General features: G+C 43.1%; 1 protein-coding gene across 14 annotated transcripts in view; it reads left to right on the forward strand.

Moving 5' to 3' along the window:
- The window catches only part of LOC107996734 (RNA-binding protein Musashi homolog Rbp6), a 744,804-nt gene that overhangs the window by 360,959 nt on the left and 361,239 nt on the right, over window positions 1–22,606 (forward strand). The gene's annotated exons all lie outside the window — the stretch shown is intronic.

The following is a 22,606-nucleotide window of genomic DNA, read 5'->3' on the forward strand; positions in this document are numbered from 1 at the left end:
TGTACACATGTATTTCGAACACATTTCCCGATTCTTGATCGATTCCTTCTCGTCGGATTAATTATCGAGATCCTATATAGCACAGAACAAGGAACAATATTTACCACGAAAAATTCCCAAACGCGCTTAACAATCCTCCGCAATCCTTTATTCCACATTTCCATCCCGTTCCCGTGCCAAAACCCTTCCAAAAGCTAAATCCCGAGCGAAGCAGACGGGAGCGGACAGGATCGGTCGAAGAACGTTTGATCGAGCGTGTTTCCACCCTCGAATTTGGAAATCCGTAAAGGTGCAGCAGCGTTTCGAAGGTCGATCCACGATGGTCGTAGGCGGAGCTGTACGACAGCGATCGAAGCAAGAGAAGTGGGATTGGGATTCGAGATGGGAGAGAAAGGGTGAGAGAGGAAGAGGAAGAGAGAGAGAGGACAACCGGTTCTCTCCTAATTTGACGCTTTCGATAAATTTAACAAGCTCGTCACGAAGGAAGGGCCCTGTATGTCCGGGCACGTTGCCAGACTCTCGCCGCGTCCGACACCGCGCGCACACCCGACACCATTACCTTCCTGGCCGTGCGTCCCCCAGGGACCGACGGGGGACTCCTCGTCGTCCACTTGGTAATACGCTTCCTCCTCTTCCAACCCTCCTCGACTCCTTCGTGGACCAGCCATCGTTAGGACGCTTTTGCCCGCGTCCCTTCTCCCCCCAACACCGCCGTTGGCATTCCCCGCTCGACCGTTCTTATATCTTTCGTCCCGAAGGTGGAAAATTCGCCTTTAAAGGCGGCGGCGGGCCGCGCCTCGAATCGAATGGAAAACTTGACGACTGCCTCGGACACCTTCTGGAAACGCGTGCACCACGTTTTACTATTTCCTCGACAGCAGACGGCCCTCCCTTTGGATCCCCGGCAAATCTTTTTCTGATGCAAAGTGGAGGAGGAAGAAGGAAACGTGCGAGGAGGTTCTATTTTCGTTCTTCTCTTTTTCTTTTCCTTTTTCGTTTTTGGATAGTGTGTTAGTTCCGGCGGAGTTTGGAATTTTGGAAAAATGTCTTTTCTATGCCGGAGTTTCTGATGGCAGGGTACTCCTTGATTTCTTGACGGTGATGAAATTTAAGGCGTCGAGTTCGTGACTTGTGCTTGGGATTATTTGTTATTATTTCTATTTTTAGGGGAGAGAATGTAAACAGGGAGGATTTTTAAATTATGTTTACGCGAAAAGAATTTTTGTATAAGAAGTTTTATATAAAGAAGTGGAAATGGGATATTTTTATGGAATTTCAATTGTTTTTCAAGTTTCTAACAACGATTAAGTTGCGATTACTTCGGAATAATTTGAGCTTTAAATAAGAGGGATACAAAGATATTATACCGATGATAATAACTTTGCCAATTCATTATTCGCTATCAACTTTTTAGATTCGGAATCCCCTCCCCTTTTTTCCCCTTTTTGCGTCAAAAAATACAATGCTATTGTTCTCGACTTTCAGCGACTTATCTTTCTCAAATTATCTTACGATTGTAAGAAAAACTAAGAAATTTCCAGCGGAAGTGTTATTTTTATTCACAATTCCCGGCTTGTATCTTCGGCTTGAATCTTTCTTTACGATCACGTGGAACAGCAGTTTCTTCTCTCTACGCCCGCATCAGAAGTTGCGGCTTTCGAGACGGCTTTCATTAATAAGATAGTGAAATTTCTGTTGCCTCGCGGACCGTCCAACAAAGTTTCGCCAGTTTTTCATTTCATAGTCCAGGATCCAGTCTGCATCCAGCTTCTTCGACGGTGGAAGACATAAACGGAACAAGGTAAACGAAAACGCTCAATATTTGCTCGTTGTTTCGCGCTTTAATGCAAACGAGATGGAAACGAGACATCTGGCGCGTACAAGTCTTTCCCATTTTCTCGTAGCGACGGGAATTTTACGTCAAAATAATACTCCGTTCGAGAGGAATAATTTTGTTTGATGTGGATATAGATGTTGTAAAATTCTATTCGGATAGAATTTGATACAAATTTTTCCTTAACCAATTTTAGAATTGTACGAAGAGACGAATATTTTTGAACGTGATAATCCTTTTCAAATTATACATGATGTACGATGATACATTTATATCTGCTGAAATTATCACCGATCCAGCTTTGTTTACTTTCTTTTGACAATTTTCTTTTTAGTTATTCTTTACCAATATCGATTTTTGATGAACGTTGGAAAAACAATTTTATAAAATAGAGAGAAATAAAATAAAATTCGAAACGATTATACAAATCTCTTTTCCATTTTTCCATTTGTTGGAAAAATTTATATCGCCAAATGCAACGAGATAAGAAATCTTCATGAATAAACGGATAGGATTTAATTTTTCAAAAGTTAAATAATTCTTATTGACGAAATCCGGTTCGAACCGAACAAACAAAAAAAGGAAATCTATTACTCAGAAAATCTATTCAAATTTTTTTTTCTTCTTATGAAAAGAAAGAAGGGATAAAATTTTATCAATTTCTCCTTCAACCTACAACGATTGATCAATCGTTAAACATACTTAGCGCCAATCCTCTCTATTCGCCACCATTTTCGTCAAAGTCCACGATCCTTCGTCTCTTCGCCCTCCTCCTCCCCTCCCCCTCCTCCTCTTCCGGAAGTAGTTCGTCGTAGCAGGCAGATTACTCGATAACTTTTAGCCAGGCCACGCCATCGGCGTCCGAAAACTTTCCAACAGGGGGAGGGATCGGTAGAAGAGGGTTGGTTGAAACAGTCCCGAAGAGTTTGAGGATCATCTGACAGCCAGCTGCTGCCTGTTCCCCGCCTTCCGTGTGCATCGTCTGCGCCTGCCGCCAGTTCATTTCGTCGGGGACTTAATAAACGTTTTATACGCGAGAGGGCTGCGACATCTTTCATAACTTATGGATCGTTCGAGGATCGTTCGGAAACGACACTTCGTCTCCCTTTCTTCTCTCACGCGCGTCTGCCCTAAATTTCGCCTCGGTAGAAGAGGATCCTCAAGAGGAATCGGGCGTTCTCCAAGAGAGGGTGAGTCTGAGAGAGGCCTCTCTCGACCAGAGAGAGAAAAAGAGAGAGAGAGAGATGCAAGATAGAAGTGGCGAACTGCGAATTTCATCGGGCCGTCCAATTTTGAAGAAACGAGGAGGCGAGGAGGGAGCGCAGCGAACGGTAGTAAGGACCAAGATTGGAGAGGGAAGGAGGATGGAGAAGGAGAGAAAGAGTGGCTGTCAATCGTCGGGAAGGTGCGCAGCCGAGGCAATTTCACAAGGGTGGGAAATCAGGGCGATTCTTGAAGTCGGTAAATTTCCTCCCCCTTTCTCTTTTTCTTTCGGCTGCTCTCTCTCTCTCTCTTTCTCCTTTTTGGATGCCGAGGATGTGTATGGCTCCTCGTGGAAGAGGGAGGGATATGGGTCGAAAATAGCAGACACGGGGGAGAGAGAGAGAGAGAGAAATAGAGAAACTAGATAGGAAGCTGGGGCAAACGTACGTGGGCATAACCGGAGCAAAGTGAAAATTGCTGGAACCATTCGGCAGGATTGACCTTACGTGCCGTCCTATATCCCTGAGATCGTTCGCAATGGACCTTCATACACGTCCATGTGCGGAATTCGTGTGTGTGTGTATGTGCGAGGCGCACGATCGCGTGCACGCGCGATGGGAAAGTTTGCCGGTACACATAAATATCTAGGATTTTCCCGGCACCCCGGAACTACTTCTTAGGCCACCTTTCTCTCCGGGATTGTCAGGGATTTCGCTTGGATGTTTGGCGCGAGGAATTGCAGAAAAATTCGTTCGCTCGTGAAATCGGCAGGGTGGAATGTTTGCGATCATCCTGAACCACTCGAGAGGAACGTTTGAACTGTTGAAGTTGTTGGAATATCTTTCTTCGTGTTGATGATATTTCGTCGCTACTTCCCGACAATTTTACGTACAATTTTTGTATGTATATGAAATATATCGATCTCTTTTCGGTTAAATTGTCGATGTCGTTGAATCCGTGAAGAGAGAGAGAAAAAGTCTGTTCGGATGAAAGTATTTCTAAACGATTTTCCGATGCTTTCCTCGGGACTTAATGAAGTACTTGCACAATAATTATATATTTATTTTGGGACGAGGAATGTACGAGTATATTTTTAATTAATGTTACCTTCTTGTTCTTTTTATAAGTATGAATGGATAGAGGCAGTCTAGGTTGCTATTAATCAATCGATCTTGTTAGTCATCTTCTTCCAAGTGCTTAAGATGACAACCCAGATTAGAATAATGGCCATGAAATAAGTTGCTTAAATATAACTATGCTGATGACATTTCTTGAGACATTAATTAAATTTGGATAAGAATTCGATCGTGTTTTTCTACGATCTACTACCACGATGATAAAATATTTATTTTTCTATTTCTTCATTTCATTCGACTATTATTGAATCTTGTAATAATTATAAAGTGTAAAAGGTAATTTAAATCGACTTGATCTGGTACTCGATTAACGAGTCATATAGTCTCGATATTCGATATAAAACATGTATACGACGATTGTTAAACACTTTCAAGAATATTCCATAATCCGTTCAACAATTACGTAAAACGAGATGAAAGAGAAGCGTGAATAGAAATGGGCCATATTCCGGATTATATATCGGAAATGGCATCGGTATTCCATGAATACCGTAAAACGGTGAATCGCCTTTCCAATTGCAAACTTATCACCCTCCTTGTCCGAGCGTCTACGATTATATCCAGAAACTGCCATGCTATCCCACGGGCATATTGCGCCACCACCTATTGCACGAGATTGTAGTCGATCGTTCGATACCGGGCACAGTCGTTTAAAAATCTTCCACCACCGGATGCTTCGCGATCGAACTCTCTTATCTCCTTCCTCTCTGCCCTCCCTCCTCTCCGTGTGATCATTTTATCTTCCTGTCTCTCCACCAAAGGTCAAGACTTGCGTTATCTCTCATTCTCCCTTCTTCTTTTTTTTCATCTTCCTCCAATCTCCCTCCCTCATCCAATCTCCTCCTCTCTTTCTTCTCCCAAGATCACGCGACAGATCTGCGGATCAGGTTCTCGAGCCCAGCAAGATTCGCTCCATCTATCCTTCTCCACTTCTTCCTTCCCTCTCGAACGCAGAAGACAGATATGTACCACAGGGATTCGGTGCTAACCTGCCTACTCCAGGGAGGGAGATCCCTTGAAAGGAAGGGGCAGCAGGGGTTGCGAGACACGAGAGAAGGAAGGTGGCTGTCGCAGCAACTCCCGATGGTTTAATTCCCCTGCCAGGTTTTTTTTTCCACCACGTAACCGATGGACGGAAAGAGCTCGTAACTGCTCACGTGTGTGCGGGACAAGGATGATTGGGGATAGATAAAGGGAGATAAAGAGAGGGGGAGAGGAGAAGCGGCGCAAGTACGTAGGACGACAATAGGGGAAGGGGTGGGGGAGAGAAAGCGATCGGAAAAGGAATTCGTTAGTGAAAACTGCTGCCCCGAGGATTGGGGGATCTTTTTACTTGAATTGTCGTCCGGATAAAGCGATGGAATGCGGTTACGCCGTGCTCTCTCGCTTCCACGACCAACAAAAGGAATTCGATCGTTAGCCCGCCGCTCGGAATGAAACTGTTAGCCCGTGTACTACACCCCCGCCGAACCTCTTCGATATACGGCCGCCATCGGGAGTTCCAGCAGCTAGCCACGCCGCGAGATGCTCCCCTCTTAGCCTCGAGATAATCTCTTCCCTCGCTCTTGGGAATTTCCGATGATTCCGTTCGCCGTTTTCGTTGCCCGAGAATGCCCGACGACACCGACGTGGAAAAAGGGAGCACAGCGTTCCTCGCTGTGGATTTTCCTTCCGCGTTGTTTCGAAATTGTTCGTTTTATTATTCTGCCTCTCTCTCTTTTTTGTGTTTTGATTTTTAGGATTCTTAAACGAAATCTCACTGACTCTCACATTCTCGATTTTTGAGAGATTGTTTTCAGAATTATGGCGTACTATTTTTTATTTTATATTAGTATTTTGTTAGGGAATATGTACTATAATTCGATGTTTTCCGTACCGATGCATAGTTCGTGCTACGAATTAGTAATGGCCGCGATCGACGAGCATTAGCAACGACAAAGACAATTTAAATGCCGTTAATAATTAATCGCGGTAATTAATAGTTGCCAATTAAGCCGCAGATGCGCGTAGATATAGAATATTTATTGTACCGTGATTACAATAGAGATATGTCATTAGCAGGATTTCAATACTGCGCGGCAGTATAAAAGGAAACGAAATTATTCAATGGCCATCCACAAAAATAAACAGCTATATATATAAATCTCGATTCACTTGAATTTAACCTCGTTTGTCAATTCCTATTTACGTAATATCTAAAAAGAAAGGAAAATATTATTATCAAAAGTCTGTGCAATTCGAAATTCCAAATTCTCTGATGAAAAATCACGTTTAAAAGAAGGAGGAAAATTTCGAAAGGGGTGAAAGAGAGATTCGTGAAATTAATTTGGGCAAGTTTTCTCGCATTTGACTTTATAACGTCCAATAAAATACTCTCGGGATCCTTTTGCTCGCAAATTTTCACCATGAGAGCGTTCTTTCCTCCGACCGAAAAATAATACAGAGCCTCCACGCAAGAGTGGATAAAGAGGAGGATGATGGCGGGCGAGCAACGGTGGAAAACGACGGGGAAAGGAGCGTGGAGGAGTGAGTGATAAGAGCTAAATCGAACTCTCAAAGGGGCCGATCGGACAGTAAAGCGCGCGGACAATGAGAGGGTAAATCGAGCCGAGTCGTCTAATGCATATTAATAAGGGCCGGAACGTCCGCAAAACTCGCCTCCAATTCCAAAGGCTGCTCGACTCGCACGCGTTTCCTAAGGAATTGTCATCCCGCTTTTTTCCAACCCGTTTCACCAAAGTAATCTTCCACGATCAACTACGTTTCTTTTATTCAAAAGAATTCCTGTCAAAGTGAAAAAATATTCTCACCCGGTGGAGCAATTAATTCGCGAGATTAATCGTATTTTAAATTTTAAATGTGTGATCGTAACAAGGAAATATTAGAACAGTTGGACGTTACTTTTAATACTCTAAGATACAGCAATAAATGTAAACACGAGAGAAATAAAAAAAAAAAGATTATATCTTTCGCCATACGAATTTTTTAAAATTTTTTGATGAATTTGTAAAACATATACAACTTATATTTTATGAAATATTCATAGGAAGTTTGTAATTAAAAAAATGCATGTAATTGAAAAATTTTTTCTCGTAACATTGTCATACACACGTTACTAAAAAAAAACAAAAATATTATCTCTACTTTCTTCGATGATACAAAACGCGTTTGTAAATTATTCTTCGCTTAAGTTTTACAATGTGTGCCATTAAACGACCATTAAAAAGACACGTACAAAGGGAATTATTCAACGAAACTCCACGTGCCGAAACAATTATTAAATATACGAATATTCAAATTAAATACGAAACAAAAAAAAAAAAGAAATAAATCTTGGATATATCGACTCAACTCACACCCGAAAAATTTCCTTCGCAAAATATTTCACTACCACTCATCGTTCGCACGTTCAACCCAATCGAAAATCAAGCTCATTCCTATTTCACCTCTAATTGTTCCATTTTTTGGCGTGAACATCCCTCCGTTTCCTCGAACGCGATTCCACCCACTATTTGTACACTCTATTACACCCCATCCTCCTCCTTCTCCTCCTCCCACCTTTTGCGCGAGTACGTGCGTACACGAGGTTCCATTTAGCGCATTACAACGCGGCGAGGCGAATCGTTACGTACGATTCTAAAGACCATTACAGATAATAACCCACAATTTCGACGTTCCGCGTCCCGGCACCACGTGGCGATTCGTTATTTTCAGCCCCAGGTAATTTAGCGGCGAATCGTAACGGGAGCCGTGCACCGTTTAAGAAGTCTGTTCCTCCCCCTCCTCCTTGGCTTGAAATATTGCCACGTTCGCGTGTACGTTCATTAGACGGAGGGGGAGGAAGAAGCGGGCGGAATCTCGTCCGAAAACGAGGTAGGGGTTGTTAAACGGTGACTCGACGAATAGCTGGGCGAAAAGTGGTGGGACGGTGAGTAGGTAAGTCGGCCAGCCTCCTCTAATGCATATTGATAAGGGAACAGCGAAAACTCGTCGTTCATCACGATCGAATCGATCGAACGTCGTTACTTCCTTTCTATCCTTCTTTTTTCTTTTCTTTTCCTTTTTTTTTTTTGCCCCTTTCCTCGTTCGACGTTCTTTCGTTCTCGATGGAAGCGATGATTGACGGGGAAGAGGGTAATATAGGGTGAAAGGGTGGTCAGTTTCACGAGGTTTGTACATGGTGGACTACCACGTTTTCATGATTCTTCTTCGCTTCGTCCTATGATGACGAAATAATGACCGACGAGGGGAAAATCAAAAATATTTTTTTTCTTTTTTCTCTCGATGAAAATGATAATTGAACGAGATCATTTCTTAATCTTCGCTCGAGATTCGTTGGAAATAATCAACGAAGAGGAGATACACCGGTTTTACCGCGATTTAATAATCCTCCCTCTCTTATTTCCTCGTCGTTTGACGTTCGTTACTCGAAGGAAAATAAAGACTGACGAATAACGAAGGCAATTCGAGACGTCGCCCGCCACGTCTCTCCTCGAGAACATCCAAGAGGATGATACGCCGGGGAAGGAGAAGCATCCGGGTGTAATGATATTCGCGCTGTGAATTAACGCTCGAGCATAAACAGCCGGATGATATTAGGTGGACGGAACGGTGGTGGCCGCCTTTATAGCGTCGCGGAATTACGAGTGACTGAATTGCGAGATTAAAATGGGCTAGTGCGGCAATTTTGCGTGCTGGAATGAGCGTACGATATTAGCATAGTGAAGAGAGAAGAGGGGGGGAGGGGGAGGGTGCGGGGGAGAGAGGATGAAATAAACGTTTATTTATAGTTTCAATGGAGGTGGAAAGAAAGTTCAGAGCGTTGGGGTAACTCGTACCCGGGATAATAAAGGGAGAACGTGATGTTTCGACTTTGGGATAGAGGGCCGCGCGCCTGTTTTCCTTTTCTATTCATCAATGGCTCGGGAAACGGTTGTTCCGTTTCCGTCGAACTTCCATCGTTGCAATTGCTATTCAATTCTGAGAGAGGAGATTGAATACGTGCACGGATCGAAAGAATAGCGTTTAATTAATCTATATGAATGTCCATCGCATTCGAAAACGCACTCTTTTTTTTCTTTTTCTCTTTCAATCGTAATAATTCTCGCAAACGTGCAAATATATTTGCGATAAATGTAGTGGCATCGATTAAAGACGTTGAGAAGCATCGTGGATCGTTCGAGAGATCCGAAGAAAGAATTGCTTGTCACAATTGGTCTCCTCACTCACGATTTATATCGTGTCGAAACAACAGCAGCTTGTTCAAAATTGGTATTTACCTATCCATTGCTCTCTCCTTTCATCCATCCAAGTCCAAAAGGAACGAGGAAGAGAGATAAAGGGAGCGCCATGTCATCGCAGCCTCTTCTCGAGATAAATACTCGGGCGATTTATCGAGTCGATCGTGAAGGGCTTTCGAGCGGCGTTCAAAAGACGACTCTCTAGACTCGCCTAGACTCGTAGAGAGCTGTAAATTGTCTCGATAACTGTACAACTTAAATTCCCATGGCTCTCCACGGGAGAGCTAGAAAGAAAACGAAGAAGGATTCGGCTCGCTTGCTCGCAAGTGAATGGCGCACGAGAAAGAGGCGGCGCAGCAGAGCGATCGTCCATGTTGGAAAACCGTCGAAAAGAGAGGAAGCATTCACTAGGCTAGGCGTTTCACATGGTAATCCCCTCTCATGAATATCCTCAAAGGACGTATCTTCTTTCTCTTTTTCTCTCTTTCTCGATTCTACGTCTCTCCACTCACGCGGAGGGAATTGAGGAACGCGCGTTCCTCTCGCGATTACGCGTGAAGGCACGCAGTGTCGCAGACACGAGACACCTCTCTCATTCGATTAAGGCTTGAGGCGAAAGCTTGGCTCTCTCTCTCTCTCTCTCTCTCTTCCCTTCCCCTATTCCCTTAGGCTTTGAGAATGTAATTCGATTAAAACTTGTGATTAAAAATCGATGACGCGAGTAGGTGTCAATGTCGAGAGGTAACAAAGGTGAAGGCCCCAGACCGACTTGTTTCCGCTTCATTTTGCGCGTTTCGACTGCGTTCCACGATCGTTCGCGTTGATCGAACGCTATGTAAGATGTAGCGTGGATGATGGATTCTTTTTTCAAGAGCCGTTTCTTTGACGGACTGATTCAAAGATTTAAAGAAACCAAGCTCCTGCTTGGATCGTTACAGCGAAGAGCCAGTAGATCGTGGCTATATATACGCGATTCATTTGTCAGGAAAATTTGATCTTTTGTGTGGTACAGTGAACGTATTCGAAACAGTTAGATAGACTGATTTCGGATGTCGCGCTTCCGGCGGCTTAAAAATTTTAGGTAGATGTGCATTCTCGAATTTCGTGCTTGAAATATTCCAGATTTGTTTATCGAATAACAAATCCTATTCTATTCAACATAGCCTAAGCTACATGAATAAATTTTTACTTTGTTATTAAACGTTTTTTCCCACTAGTCTGAGATTCGAAAACAAAATGAAATATTAATTTAAATCAAAAACGATACACGTCTCAAACTTTGAAATAAAATATCGTATAATTAATCGAGTATTTCGGCCTGTTCGGCCAATTACGACAGCATACATAATCGTAAACCTTTTGAACGTCGGAGGAATGATCGATCAATATATACATATATATATATCCATGAGTTATAGCCGGTTAATCAAAGCCCGGGGAATTTTTCGGAATTCTCCCATATTACGCTCTTTCCCCGTGTTCCATGCTTTCCTTCTTGGCACGGAGGGTACACCGGGGGTTGGAGGATAGGCAGCCGACAGCCGAATATACGGGGGGGAGGGGGGCCCTCCGACCTCAGGCCCTGTGAAAAATATGAGGCGATAGGTGAGAGGGCTGAACGAAAAAGAGGGAGGAAGGCACGGCGTGGAAAGCGACGAGCAAAGCGTTCTTTCACATGCTAATCCACCAGGCGGGCTACGTTCATGAATACCTACGGTCAAAGCACATCCCTCTTCCTCTCCCTCTCTCTCTCCCCCTTTTGCCTTCCCTCATCTATCTCCTTTTCTTTCTTCCTCTCTCTCTCTCTCTCTCCCTCTCTATCTTCCCCCGAAGCGTAAGGTACATCGTTGCACAGCCATCCTTCCTCTCCACACTCGCCCCTGTCGCGCCTACTACGAGAACCCTCTGTGAGAACGGCGACCCCTCGCGTTCCACCCCCTCGACGCGACGAGGAGGCATCGCTGCACCAGTAGCAGCAGCAGCAAGAAAGGCCCTCGAGAAATGGCGCCGCTTTGTGTCCCGAATTTGTGCCGCGCCGTTCTTCGTGTTCCTTTACGAGGGGCGATAAGTCAGAAGCTTCCCTCTCTCGCGTGCTACTCCCCACTCCTCGATGCTTACCTGACCTTACCTATGCTTTTCCCTTTCTTTCTTTTCCATACGTGACGTCGAGAAAACTCGTCGCTAACGTCTTGGAAAATTATCATAATCGCAAGATTGGAATGTATGGAAGATTGTTGTTGTGTAGTCTGACGCCACACTTCTGGGACGACAAAGGAACACGAGGCAGAGAGGGATGCCACGCTTAATGAACTCGTGGGATAATCTACCGCCTTAGAAGCGTGTCTCCTTCGTATATCTTTTCGAAGACGTTTATTCGTGCACCTGTAATTAAATTCATTCGTATTAGATGAAGTTCAATTTTTTTTCTTCATAAATCAATTATTACAACTCGGTCCTGATATCAACCACCCCCAGTCCCCCTTACCTCCCTGTATCGCTCCCCTTCTTTCTTCTCTCGAGGAATCGTACAGCGGGAGTCGAAAAACGAGTCGCGGTCGTTCAATTTCGAGCACCGCGTAATTGGGAGCATGCTCGGTGGGCTCGTTGCCGAGAATTTAGTTTCCGGTTCGCGGTAGGCGTCCGCCGCGTGTACGTGTCCCCGATGTCGGTGTGCTGATACCGTGTGCAGCGCGGTGACCGTGGTCGGGGACGGAGACGGAGAGGGCAGAGGATGAAACAGAGAGAAAGAGAGAGAGGAAGGCCGTGTGTACACCGGCAATGTCGGCGGTGGGGTTGGTTGCGCGAAAGGGATGGCGATCCCACGTGCTGCGCTCCCATGCATAGAGAGGGCTCATGTTTCCCTAATGCAGCCCGATAAATATTTAAGCATAACGTAATCGGTCGGATTATTCCGGGGGTGGGAAGGGAAAGGGCGGACGAGAAGGAGGAAAGGTGGTGGGACGAAGAGGAGAGGATAATGCTTCGATTCGTAATGCTCTCCGTCATGTCCTCGCGAAAATAGCGTCTTTCGTAATCCTGCACAGAGCGTAATGCTGCGCAACAATCCGGATTGGAATTTATCTAATGTGCCTGATCCTCGTTCGTTGAGGAGGTCTCGAATTTTTTGTCGAGTCTGGAAATTGTTTCCGCGGGAAAGAAGGGATGTTCCTTCGCGTCGCGTGTACCCTCTCGGGGGATAGGGTGTTTCGTCGAGGAAACTGCGATCGACTCACCCATCGTGACTTTGATTAATGCGTCAACGGGATAAGTTTAGGGGTGGAATATTCGGTGGAACGTTGATTGCCGGTTGCGAGGAGTTATTAAGTTAGGAGAAAGTGCAGACGTGGATAAAGAAACTTATTTATTCTATTAATTTATATTTAGGAGAGTTTTTGCGTGTTACGAAAATTATAGAAAATGAAGATCTTAGACGAAAGTATCTTAAGAAATTCTTGAAATTTTCCAAAGTCTCCGATTAATATTATCAATGACATCATCCTCGAGCATTCGATCGAATTATCGCAACGCATCGAGATCATTTTTACGAAACAAGGATAAACGCGATCGAACACTCCACCATGATTTTCCCCCTCGCCTGCCGTTATCATTTTCCTCGTGGCAAACAATGAGTCGCGCGCGTTGATCGCGTTGCTCTTTTTCATTTATCGTCCGCGAGAAAAGGGGGCGAAAGAGGGATGGGGAGGGAGAGAGACTGCCGCTTTTACGAGCGACAAAATACCGGCCAATCTGTCCTACCCTACAACCACAGCGGCAAAATAGTTCGGTAGAAATCGGTGATAGGGGAGTCGCTTATGGAGGGAGGGGCGTGATGGAGGGAGGAGGCGGTGGGTGGACAGTTGGAGGGGACGCGGACGCGGCGGATGAGCTCGTCCAAAAGCGGCAGGAGGCGCACGGGATGGTTAGGCAATTTTACGCTCTCCCAGTTACAAAAACCATTTACGCTTAAATGCTCTCGCGTCCCCCAAAGTCCCGCAACCCCTCGATGCCCCGCCAGCCCCCTCCTCCCGCCACTTTTTCCCTCGTGTCCGGCCTCCTCCTCCTCCTCCTCCTCCTCTTTCTCCTCCGCCTCCTCCTCCTCTTCGAAATTCGCCGCCGCCTACTCGCCCCATGCCGTGACACGATGGACAGCCACCCTCCAGGGGCTTCGATGTCCTGCAAATGTCCGGCTAGAATACCGTGGATGTGTATCGCGATAGATCGAGCCGCCAGCCGTCCCAAAAACGAAACCTGCCGCCGCTCCACCGGATAGGGTTATCGTTGCCGGCAACGTCGGCCAGCCTGCTATAAAAAATTTGATAAAAAGCTGTCCGGCCTCGTGAGCGCGCCGGTGATGCTTGTTCGGTTTAAATTTATTTTCCTCCGCCCGATCCCCCCGCCCCGTGCATCCCCGTGTATTTAACTCGGTTGGAACGAGTTGGTGCAAACGTCGTCGTTCGCGTAGTATCGCTGCTCTCGTTCTCCCGCTTCCGATCGAACTTTATGCAGTTTTGTTTATTCTATTTTAGCCTCCGTTCCACTCCCTTTCGTTTGGTTATGTTCCCGATGCTGTTGGATACAGGTAATGAAGATTGATAGAGCACAGGATGGTTAACACGATGTTCATCGAAGTAGGATCACTTTCGTCACATAACGCGGATTCGTTCGTTGGGTGTGAATTTTTTTTTTTTTTTTTAGAATTAAGCGTAAATACGTTTTTTGACGAACGTATTATAACCGAGTTGAAAAGTTGTTTACGTCGAATAAACGAAATTTTTCACGTCTGGTTATTAATTCCGATGATTAAAATGACGATGGAAAAAGCAGAGCTGGATTTGTACATGTTGCGGTCACTTGGCGAGATCAAAGTTGCGATCGATCGGTTGGTAGTTTCTGCAACTTAATTCTATATTATAGTTTGAAATATTGACACATCAAATTCAAACTCGCGCATACGTTTGACAAGTTATTCCGAGCGTAATTGAAACCTTTTGCAATCGGCCACCTATGAACTTTGCGTATTACCTTTGTACAGAAGTTAGCTTTCAAAGTTATGACCGCTTTTTGATTATGTTTTTTTTTCTCTCTCACAACTGTTGCGTTCCCTTTCGAAATTTAATCCTTTTAACTTCAAGCTGATCATCAACAGATATGATCAAAATACGAAGCTATGCCAATCGCACTTACTATCGAACTTCCATTTGCTGATAAAAGAAGAAACTCCCCTTCGCGCTCATAATTCAACTTATAAACTTCTCAACAACTTCGCTCTTCGTTGAAAGCCTGAATTGGATGAAATTATGAAACATAATTGCTAAAAATGATTCGAATGGTTGTAATGAACGTTTAATTACGGAAGAAAAACTGGCGTCTGCGTTGGAAGGCAGGTGCGTGTCGACAACACGGCGCGCAAACCCGTGGAAATCACGTATTCATCGTCGGTCCATTCGTAACCCGTTGTATGGTCAAGTGAGATGGGGTGAGATATGACGCGCGAAAACAAAAACGAGAGAAGGCAAAAGCGAGAAAGAGAGAGAGAAAGAGAGAGATATATAGAGAGAGAGAGAATGAGTGATAGCGGGAGGGTGGGGGAAGAGGGTAAGGGGTCGAAGCGATTAATTTCACAGCGCGATTCATAATGGAGCCCCATCAATCACTGCCCTCCCCCTCCCTCAGTTACGCGGAGAATCGCACACGGCGGACCGAGCTCGGCGGGGCGATAATTAATTTCGAAAAATTATTAATCGCAATAATGTCCTCATTTACATAGCACCGTGCCGGTACGACTGTAGCGTTAATCAAGCGATTCGTTTAAAATGTCGCCGGTACGCGCAGTCGTCGGCCACTTGGTTAGAGATCATTTAGCTAATAGAGTGAACCGGCTATACAACACAGTCTATCGAGGCCACGGTCATAATACCGTTTACACCCGGAATTTTCTAACGAATTTCGATTTCATTTCGTCGAATTGCGCGGGAATTGGGAATTTCTATCTCGATGTTTCGTCTTGATCGACAATTTTTAATAGGTTTGGAGAGAATTGAAAATAATTTTCTGAATTATGGATTCAATTTTTATCGATATATGGCTATCAATATGGTAGGTGTAATTTTATTTTGATATTCAAATCGATATTGTTGAATTATCGGTAAAAATATATGGTAATTTTAATTTTATATTCGATTAATGGCAATTAATTTCGATGTAAAATGTAAATGTAGGGAATAAAATTAAATACAGTGAAATTAAGGAATTTAACGGAAATTTGGTGTGTAGTTTTTTAACGACATTAGTCGAGTGTTAACATTTCGACGACACTTTGTTATCGGGTGTGCGTGAGTTTGCTAAACACCAATTATCAGTTAGAATCACATGCGTGCGATTATTGGCCGACAATTTGTTATTATTATACCGTATTTATCCCTTTTCAATTCTCTTTTTTAAACTATTCTGAGAAGTAAGAAACTATGTTCAAATTGTTAGCTTTTGCATAGATAATAATATTGATTGTATAAATTCTAACCAGAAAAACTAACGAAAAATATGCTAAGAAAGTAACCAAACAAGTGATTCTCGTTTACATAATCGCACAGCAAGCAATAATACGTTTCGAAACGTATCTTTATCTTAAATATTAATCACATATCTACATTACGAATATTTTATCTGTTTCAGGTACGTGAAATCAATTATTCTCTGCTATTACCTTCACGAACGCGATATATCGGTAAGAGTTCGCTTTGAACCTGATTTAAATGCAAAAGTTTATCTTTCCACGTGTTTTTTATCGTGAAATTGATTTCACGAAATAAGAGATACCGGCTTAACTCGAAGACAAATGCGATCGTGGGCGTTATAAGAGTTTGCGTTGACAGAGGGGAATTAAGTAGTGGCGGACGTTGTTTGGTCGGACACGCCAAATTCCTCGAGTATCGTGCACGAGCAACTCTGAAAAGAAGAGCGGTTATCTTTTTCTAGAAATATAAACGGGCTGATAGCAGTGTGAATTGCTACAGATAAAGCTAACACGCTTGCAGAGAACGGAAAAGATAATTCTAAGCCGTGTAGAAGAAACGAATGGAGAAGAAGAGAATAAAATTTGTCAATTTTTTAAAACTTTGGAATTTGAATTATCGATGACCAATGGATCATCGATAAAAGATTATTCTAGAATAATTATTCAATAATATTTTCTTGTTTGCGTGTCATTTATCCTGGAACAGCCAGTACACTTAAATACAAAAAAATCGTAGAAATACATAGAAAGATGAACCACGTAACATTTGGTGTGGCCATGCGTGCCCACTGGTATATATATCACGGTTAACAGCCCGCGACGTCGTAAATTGATACTAAATGTCATATCCGGATTGCAGAATAAGAACATTCTTCTGTGGAAAAGTTCCTGCTGCCTAAGTGATCACTTAGTTGTTCATCACGCGGGGGCATAAACGTCGCTCTCCTTCCGCTCGAATCATAATTCTAGAATATTAATATTTCAGGAAATCAATGAAAATAATTTCTTATAAGGATACTTATAAGGATGGAATTTAATTTATTACCTGAAACCTTCGTCCGTTTATTCGATCCTGTTTATCTTATTCTTGAATCTCGATATTTTTCGTCAAATCGTTTCCAACTCTTCAATGTTTCAAGATCCTCGGCTAAAATTCAGTTGCTACGAGTGTTCGTTATTTCTGCTATTATTCGAATTAAGAAACAGAAACGTGATTCGTGCTCCGTATCCACGTCGCTCTATCGGCCGGAACCGGTTTCGCTTGACCTTTCTTCCGTTCAATTCTCGCGTGCGCGAGGAAAATTAATAAAATATGAAAATTACAACTCGCCGCAGAGAATTTCACGAGAGAGAGCGTGCTGGATGTCGAAGCTAGATCCCGTATCCATATTCAAACCCCGAACTTTATTTATTCAATAATCAGCCTTGCTTTTCATTTTGCTACGTCGACGTCGGCTCGCACGCGACCATGCAAACTCGTCTTCGCGACATTAACGTTTTCGTTTTGCATAACAATCCATCCCGTGTTCTCTTGAACGACGTAATCGACGTAAAAAAAAAAAGAAGAAAGAAAGAAAGGAAAGAAAGAAAGAAAAAAAAGAGAAACGAAAAGGGGAAAAAATCGATCGCGTTCGAACCTTTTCACGAGATATACACACACACGCACACACACGCACGCGTGCGCTCACACGGCTCGTTACATGATTTGTCGTACGGAGACAACATTTTTCTTCCCGGCCGTGTCGGCGATCGACAGTAAGGGAAAAAGGAGGGGGCGAGTAAACGAGCGCATTCGCCGAAGTAACTGCCAGACAATCGATAGGTCGCCTATCCCGGTAACGCTTCGTTGTGTCTCTCAATTTCGACCGGGGGCTTCATGAATACCCAATGGCCCGGCAACAACTCCGACCCGTTCTAGGAACACCGGCTGGCACCGAGACCCGTTTCCATCCCTCCGGAATCGACGTTACAACACGCGATCCCATGCGCCTCGCCTCTTCATCAACCAATAAGACCACGATTTCGGTCATCGTCCAAGGTTCCTCCCGCGAGCGCGAGGATTCTCATCGTTACACAATTGATATTAATAATTATTCGTTTCGCTGTGTATAGATGTAGATTGTATACAGCTAAATAAAATTTTAAAGGAGTATCGAGAATCCTTCGAATTATATTTCGTCATTTCACAATGAATGAAATTTATATAAGAACAGGAGAAATATACGATATCGATCTTTTTTTTTTCGTACAGTGAATTTTGTAATTAATAGTTTATTCTTCGAATTATATTCGTTCGAGTTACGCTGTCTCGTCGTTCTTATGAATTGTTATCTCTTTTTCTCACACCTCTCCTTCCAATTTACGCATTTAATAACATCGAAATTGAACTTCTCATTAAAATCCAGTGTAGCTCGCAAGCGCCAACGCAAGAGCTGCTCTGCTCTTGCTCCAGAAGGAACAAGCCAAACGATGCGCTTCCAAATGTTATTCCAGGAAACCAGTGCATTTTGCTACTTAGCCGCGCGTCGAGTCGATCCAAACTTGGCATTGTAAATCGCGTTTTCATGAGTTTCTTGAGAGGCTGCTGCGAGGCATTAAGGCGGTAAATGGTATGGTCTATAAACGCTTAACCACCCTTAAGCGCGCCACGGATTTGGTGGGGCACCCGGTAGAAAATTAGGTCGACGTCTGGTACTTCAATTAAATCCCTACCCCGAGGCTCAACCGCTGTCCAGTTTCATTTCAGAAGTTTCCACACAATGGACCATTCCTATCCGGAAGATCCGTTCGACACGAAGGACGCGGGGAGTTCCTGACTCATGGATCCTTCTGCCGAACCACCGCGGCGATAACCTTGCCGTAATTGGTCCAAATGCCTCGCTTTGCTCTCCTCCTTGGTCTCACCATCGACCAAGAACTTTCTAGATTAAACGCTTAATTACACGACCGCTATCTCTTTCGTCCAAGGAGCCTCCAAATCCTTTTCGTATGATCGAAACTATCGCTGATCTCTCGCGTAAATTCGCGTACTCCGAATCAGAATCTTCTTTGGGGATTAAAGAGGCAAAAGAAGAAATTATTACTCGTCTTTATTATTTGAAAAAAAAAAGAAAAGCTTGAATATTTAGAAATGTTTCTGGAAACACGATGATGTTACGACGAGTAATTTATTTCTATTAAATTAATGGATAATTTATAAGATTCTTAAATTGAGTTTTTCGAGTAAGTTTTGATAATTTTTCTTTTAATGGATGTAGTATGTACAATACGTTGAACGATTTTTCTTTCAAATATTTGGAGAGAACTTTTTTAGGCGAGGAGGGGTGCGTTTTTGTCCAAGACAAAACGGAGAAGGAGGATATTTTCTTTTTTTAGCAGCATTGCTGTCGTTATCGCGGCGGATGCTTTTTAAATTGCCGTTCCTACGTCGGGGCCGAGTTTACAAAGCGACAACTTGCTTGCAAAATAACCTTGCCTTTTTGTTGTCCACGTTTCGCTTTCGTCGTTGGTACTCCTTTAACAAGGGCTACCGACGATGTTCAACTGTTTAAACAGACTCACTCGAATCTCGTGATGCTGCGTCGAATAAGGCTAAATGAAATTTGCACACTGGAAATTATGCTTCCTCGTTCCACTTGGAAAGTTCATAGTGTTGTTTTATTCGAAACGAAAATTATCTTATTGTTCGATTTTCTTTCCTTTTTCTAAATTATTATTATTTAAAATTCTAATTTGAATATTAACAAATCTTTAGTAGAATATGTTTCGTTGATTATCTTCCTTCTTATCATCGGAATTTTTTGGTTGGTTTCTAGAGGATTGGTCATTAACCGTGACTGCACCATTGTTCTCGATCGCGAGCAGGCTAAGATGCACACAATACAGTCTCAGGTTTTCCATTATCTCCGAGATTATCGTTGGTTGCACTATACTTTTTTAGTTCTTAATTTCCAAGTCGAGACTCCAGCGGGAAAAATTTCAAAATTCCAGCCATATCGAATTGCCTATTTAAAATGGATTATAAAATGGATCGATGAAAATAAATAAACTCAAGAAGATTGTGTTTGAATATTTTGAAGAGATATTTGAAAAACTGTAATTCCCCGAAGCAAAAAAGATAATTCTTCGTATCGCTTTGAACGATATTATTTCATTTATCTTCGATAAATTATGTTCCCATATTTTGATACGAATTTTGTAACTAAAATATTATTACTTCGTTACAAATAAATAACGATTTCCACTCTAAAATTTCAATTCATTTTCAACATTGTTATTTTTATTTTCCCCACTGTTTCGTACTGTTTCGACAATATTGTGCGCACAACGCGAATTCTAATGAGTTTAATTTATAGGGTATTCGATACGCAATTGGAAACGAACGCAATAACACAAGGTGATTCAGTTGCATTAAATTATTATCCATATATTCGCGAAAATAGTTCGTTTTAAACAGGGGGAAATTCCATACGAGTGGAAATTGTGTCAAGTATTTTTAACGGGAATGAGAATAACCCAGTTCCTGGGATCCGGAAAATAGAATGGCTGAAATAATTCTAATCGCTAATCTTTCTCCAAGTTTACTTAGAACTTGTGTGTAAAGGTCGAATGGTCATACAGGAACGGAATAGATCGGAACAACTTAGTTTAGGAATCTCGTGAATTTCCAATTATCAAGTTGGCGGTACGCCGACAACCGGCAGCCTGTTTCCATCCTTTTCATCCTTTCCCTCTCATCCTTTTTCTTCGCGATAATGTTCGTGCGAATTAATCACTTCGCTCGTTGCATTCTTGTGTACATGCAGAATTATTTTTTTCTTCTTTTTTACGATTCATTTCCCTGTCTGCAGATCGATACACCTATTCCACTTAATTCTTTCCTTCTATCGATCTCTGTTAAACGTAACAATTAGATCAGTCGACTGAAATTATATTACGAATGTAAAATATTCCCTTACATTTTCTTCCAACAAGATTTCGTTATTTGTAATCCCGCGATCGTGTAATGGGTGTGAAGATGGGTGCCAGAACAGGAACTAAAGATTCTTCTTATTCTACTCGATTACACCCTTAATGGTGCCAAAATTTCTAAGTTCACGAATACGTACGGTGTAGATTACACCGTAGACGCTGCCATCAATTCAAACTCGAATTATCCCTTACGTCCCTTCTTGACTTGTTTCCAATTCTATTCCAATTTTATCTCATCCGCGTACGCGTATATCATCACCGCGATGTAAAACAGATAATGGACGGTTCTAACGGATTTAAAAACAATAAAAGACGCGATCTCTGGACGATTACGCCAAGAGCGAATGAGAATTTACAAGCCGGGGTGGACAGAAGTTCGCAAAAAATGCGACAAAGTGTTCGCCCTCCATAAATAAAGATATTTTTATCATCGCCGTGAATTCGAGCACACTCGCACGAGCGTAGGGTCTCATAGGGGAGTCCCCTAATTTACCTCGACAAGCAAGGAAAGGAAGAAAAACGTGTGCGAAGAGAGAATGCGCGGCTCTCTCCCTGTGCGGTGCAGGTAACCAGCGCAGAAGGGCAGAGGAGAAGTGGGCACGGTCAGAGAAAATAACGTAATTGGCTTGCAATACCTCGGTGGCTCGGCTCGTTAAGTTTTATTAATCCGATGCGAAATACAGGCGCAAGAGGCGAGGCTCTCGAATACAGGAAAGTCCCCCGTGGACGTGGTGGAGCGAAGGTGGAAGAAGGAGGGGAGGATAGAGGAGAAATAAAGAGGAATGGAAAGACGGTTCTCGGCGCTGACCCGCCTCGGTCATTCTTAATTAAATATAATTGCGGGGGAAGGGGCCTCGGGTCAATGGGATCTCGATGCGATTCGATTTCCTTCCATGAGAAGATTTCGCGAACTCGCTTTCCACCGCCCGGCCTTCCATGTTTTCCGCGATATCTATCCGCTCTCCAACGAAAGATTCACCTTTGAACGAGATCTTGGAAACTTTTTCAATCGACGATCTTTCCACCTCTTCCTTCTCCTCCTTCGTTTTCGATGGGTTTGGATGTCGGTCGACATAATATCGAACGATTGCCAACTATTTCTATTATTTTAGAAGATTGTTGGGAATAGTTGGACATCCGGGGAGGGCGGGATGATCGTTGTAATAAAGTTCTCGCGGAAATTGCTTCGTGTGTCGTAAATTGCGAGAATTTCGGGGCTTTTACGGGGAATTAACTGATATTATGGAAATGAGGTAATAGCGGGGGAATAAATGGATGTCTTCCACTATTCGCGTTCAATTAAAACGCGTTCATTTTAAATTTTGTTCCACTTGTTATATATATTCTATTTTCTCCTAAGATTAAATTTCAAAATTTTTAAACGACTTCGTTCACACCGTGGAAGAAATCGAAGATCGATCGACCGTTCGGATTAAATTGTATTTTCCGTACAGTCCAGATCGCCTAATCCGCGTTTCTTTATGAATCAAGTGTTTCGATTCTTTTATCTAGGAATGATCGACTCTTAAATTTCCGTGAATGTGGATGAAGGAATAAAGGGAATGGAAGGGGAGGGAGCGAAAGAGAGAAAGAGAGTTTCTGTAGCGGGTTTCCTCCTTTTCACCATGATGGTAAACACTCCCGACCGATCGCTAAGGTGGCCACGAAACGAAAGTATGGGACAAAAAGTAGATAAATGGTGACTGGA

The sequence above is a fragment of the Apis cerana genome, linkage group LG2 (assembly GCF_029169275.1).
Source record: "Apis cerana isolate GH-2021 linkage group LG2, AcerK_1.0, whole genome shotgun sequence".
Taxonomy (NCBI): domain Eukaryota; kingdom Metazoa; phylum Arthropoda; class Insecta; order Hymenoptera; family Apidae; genus Apis; species Apis cerana.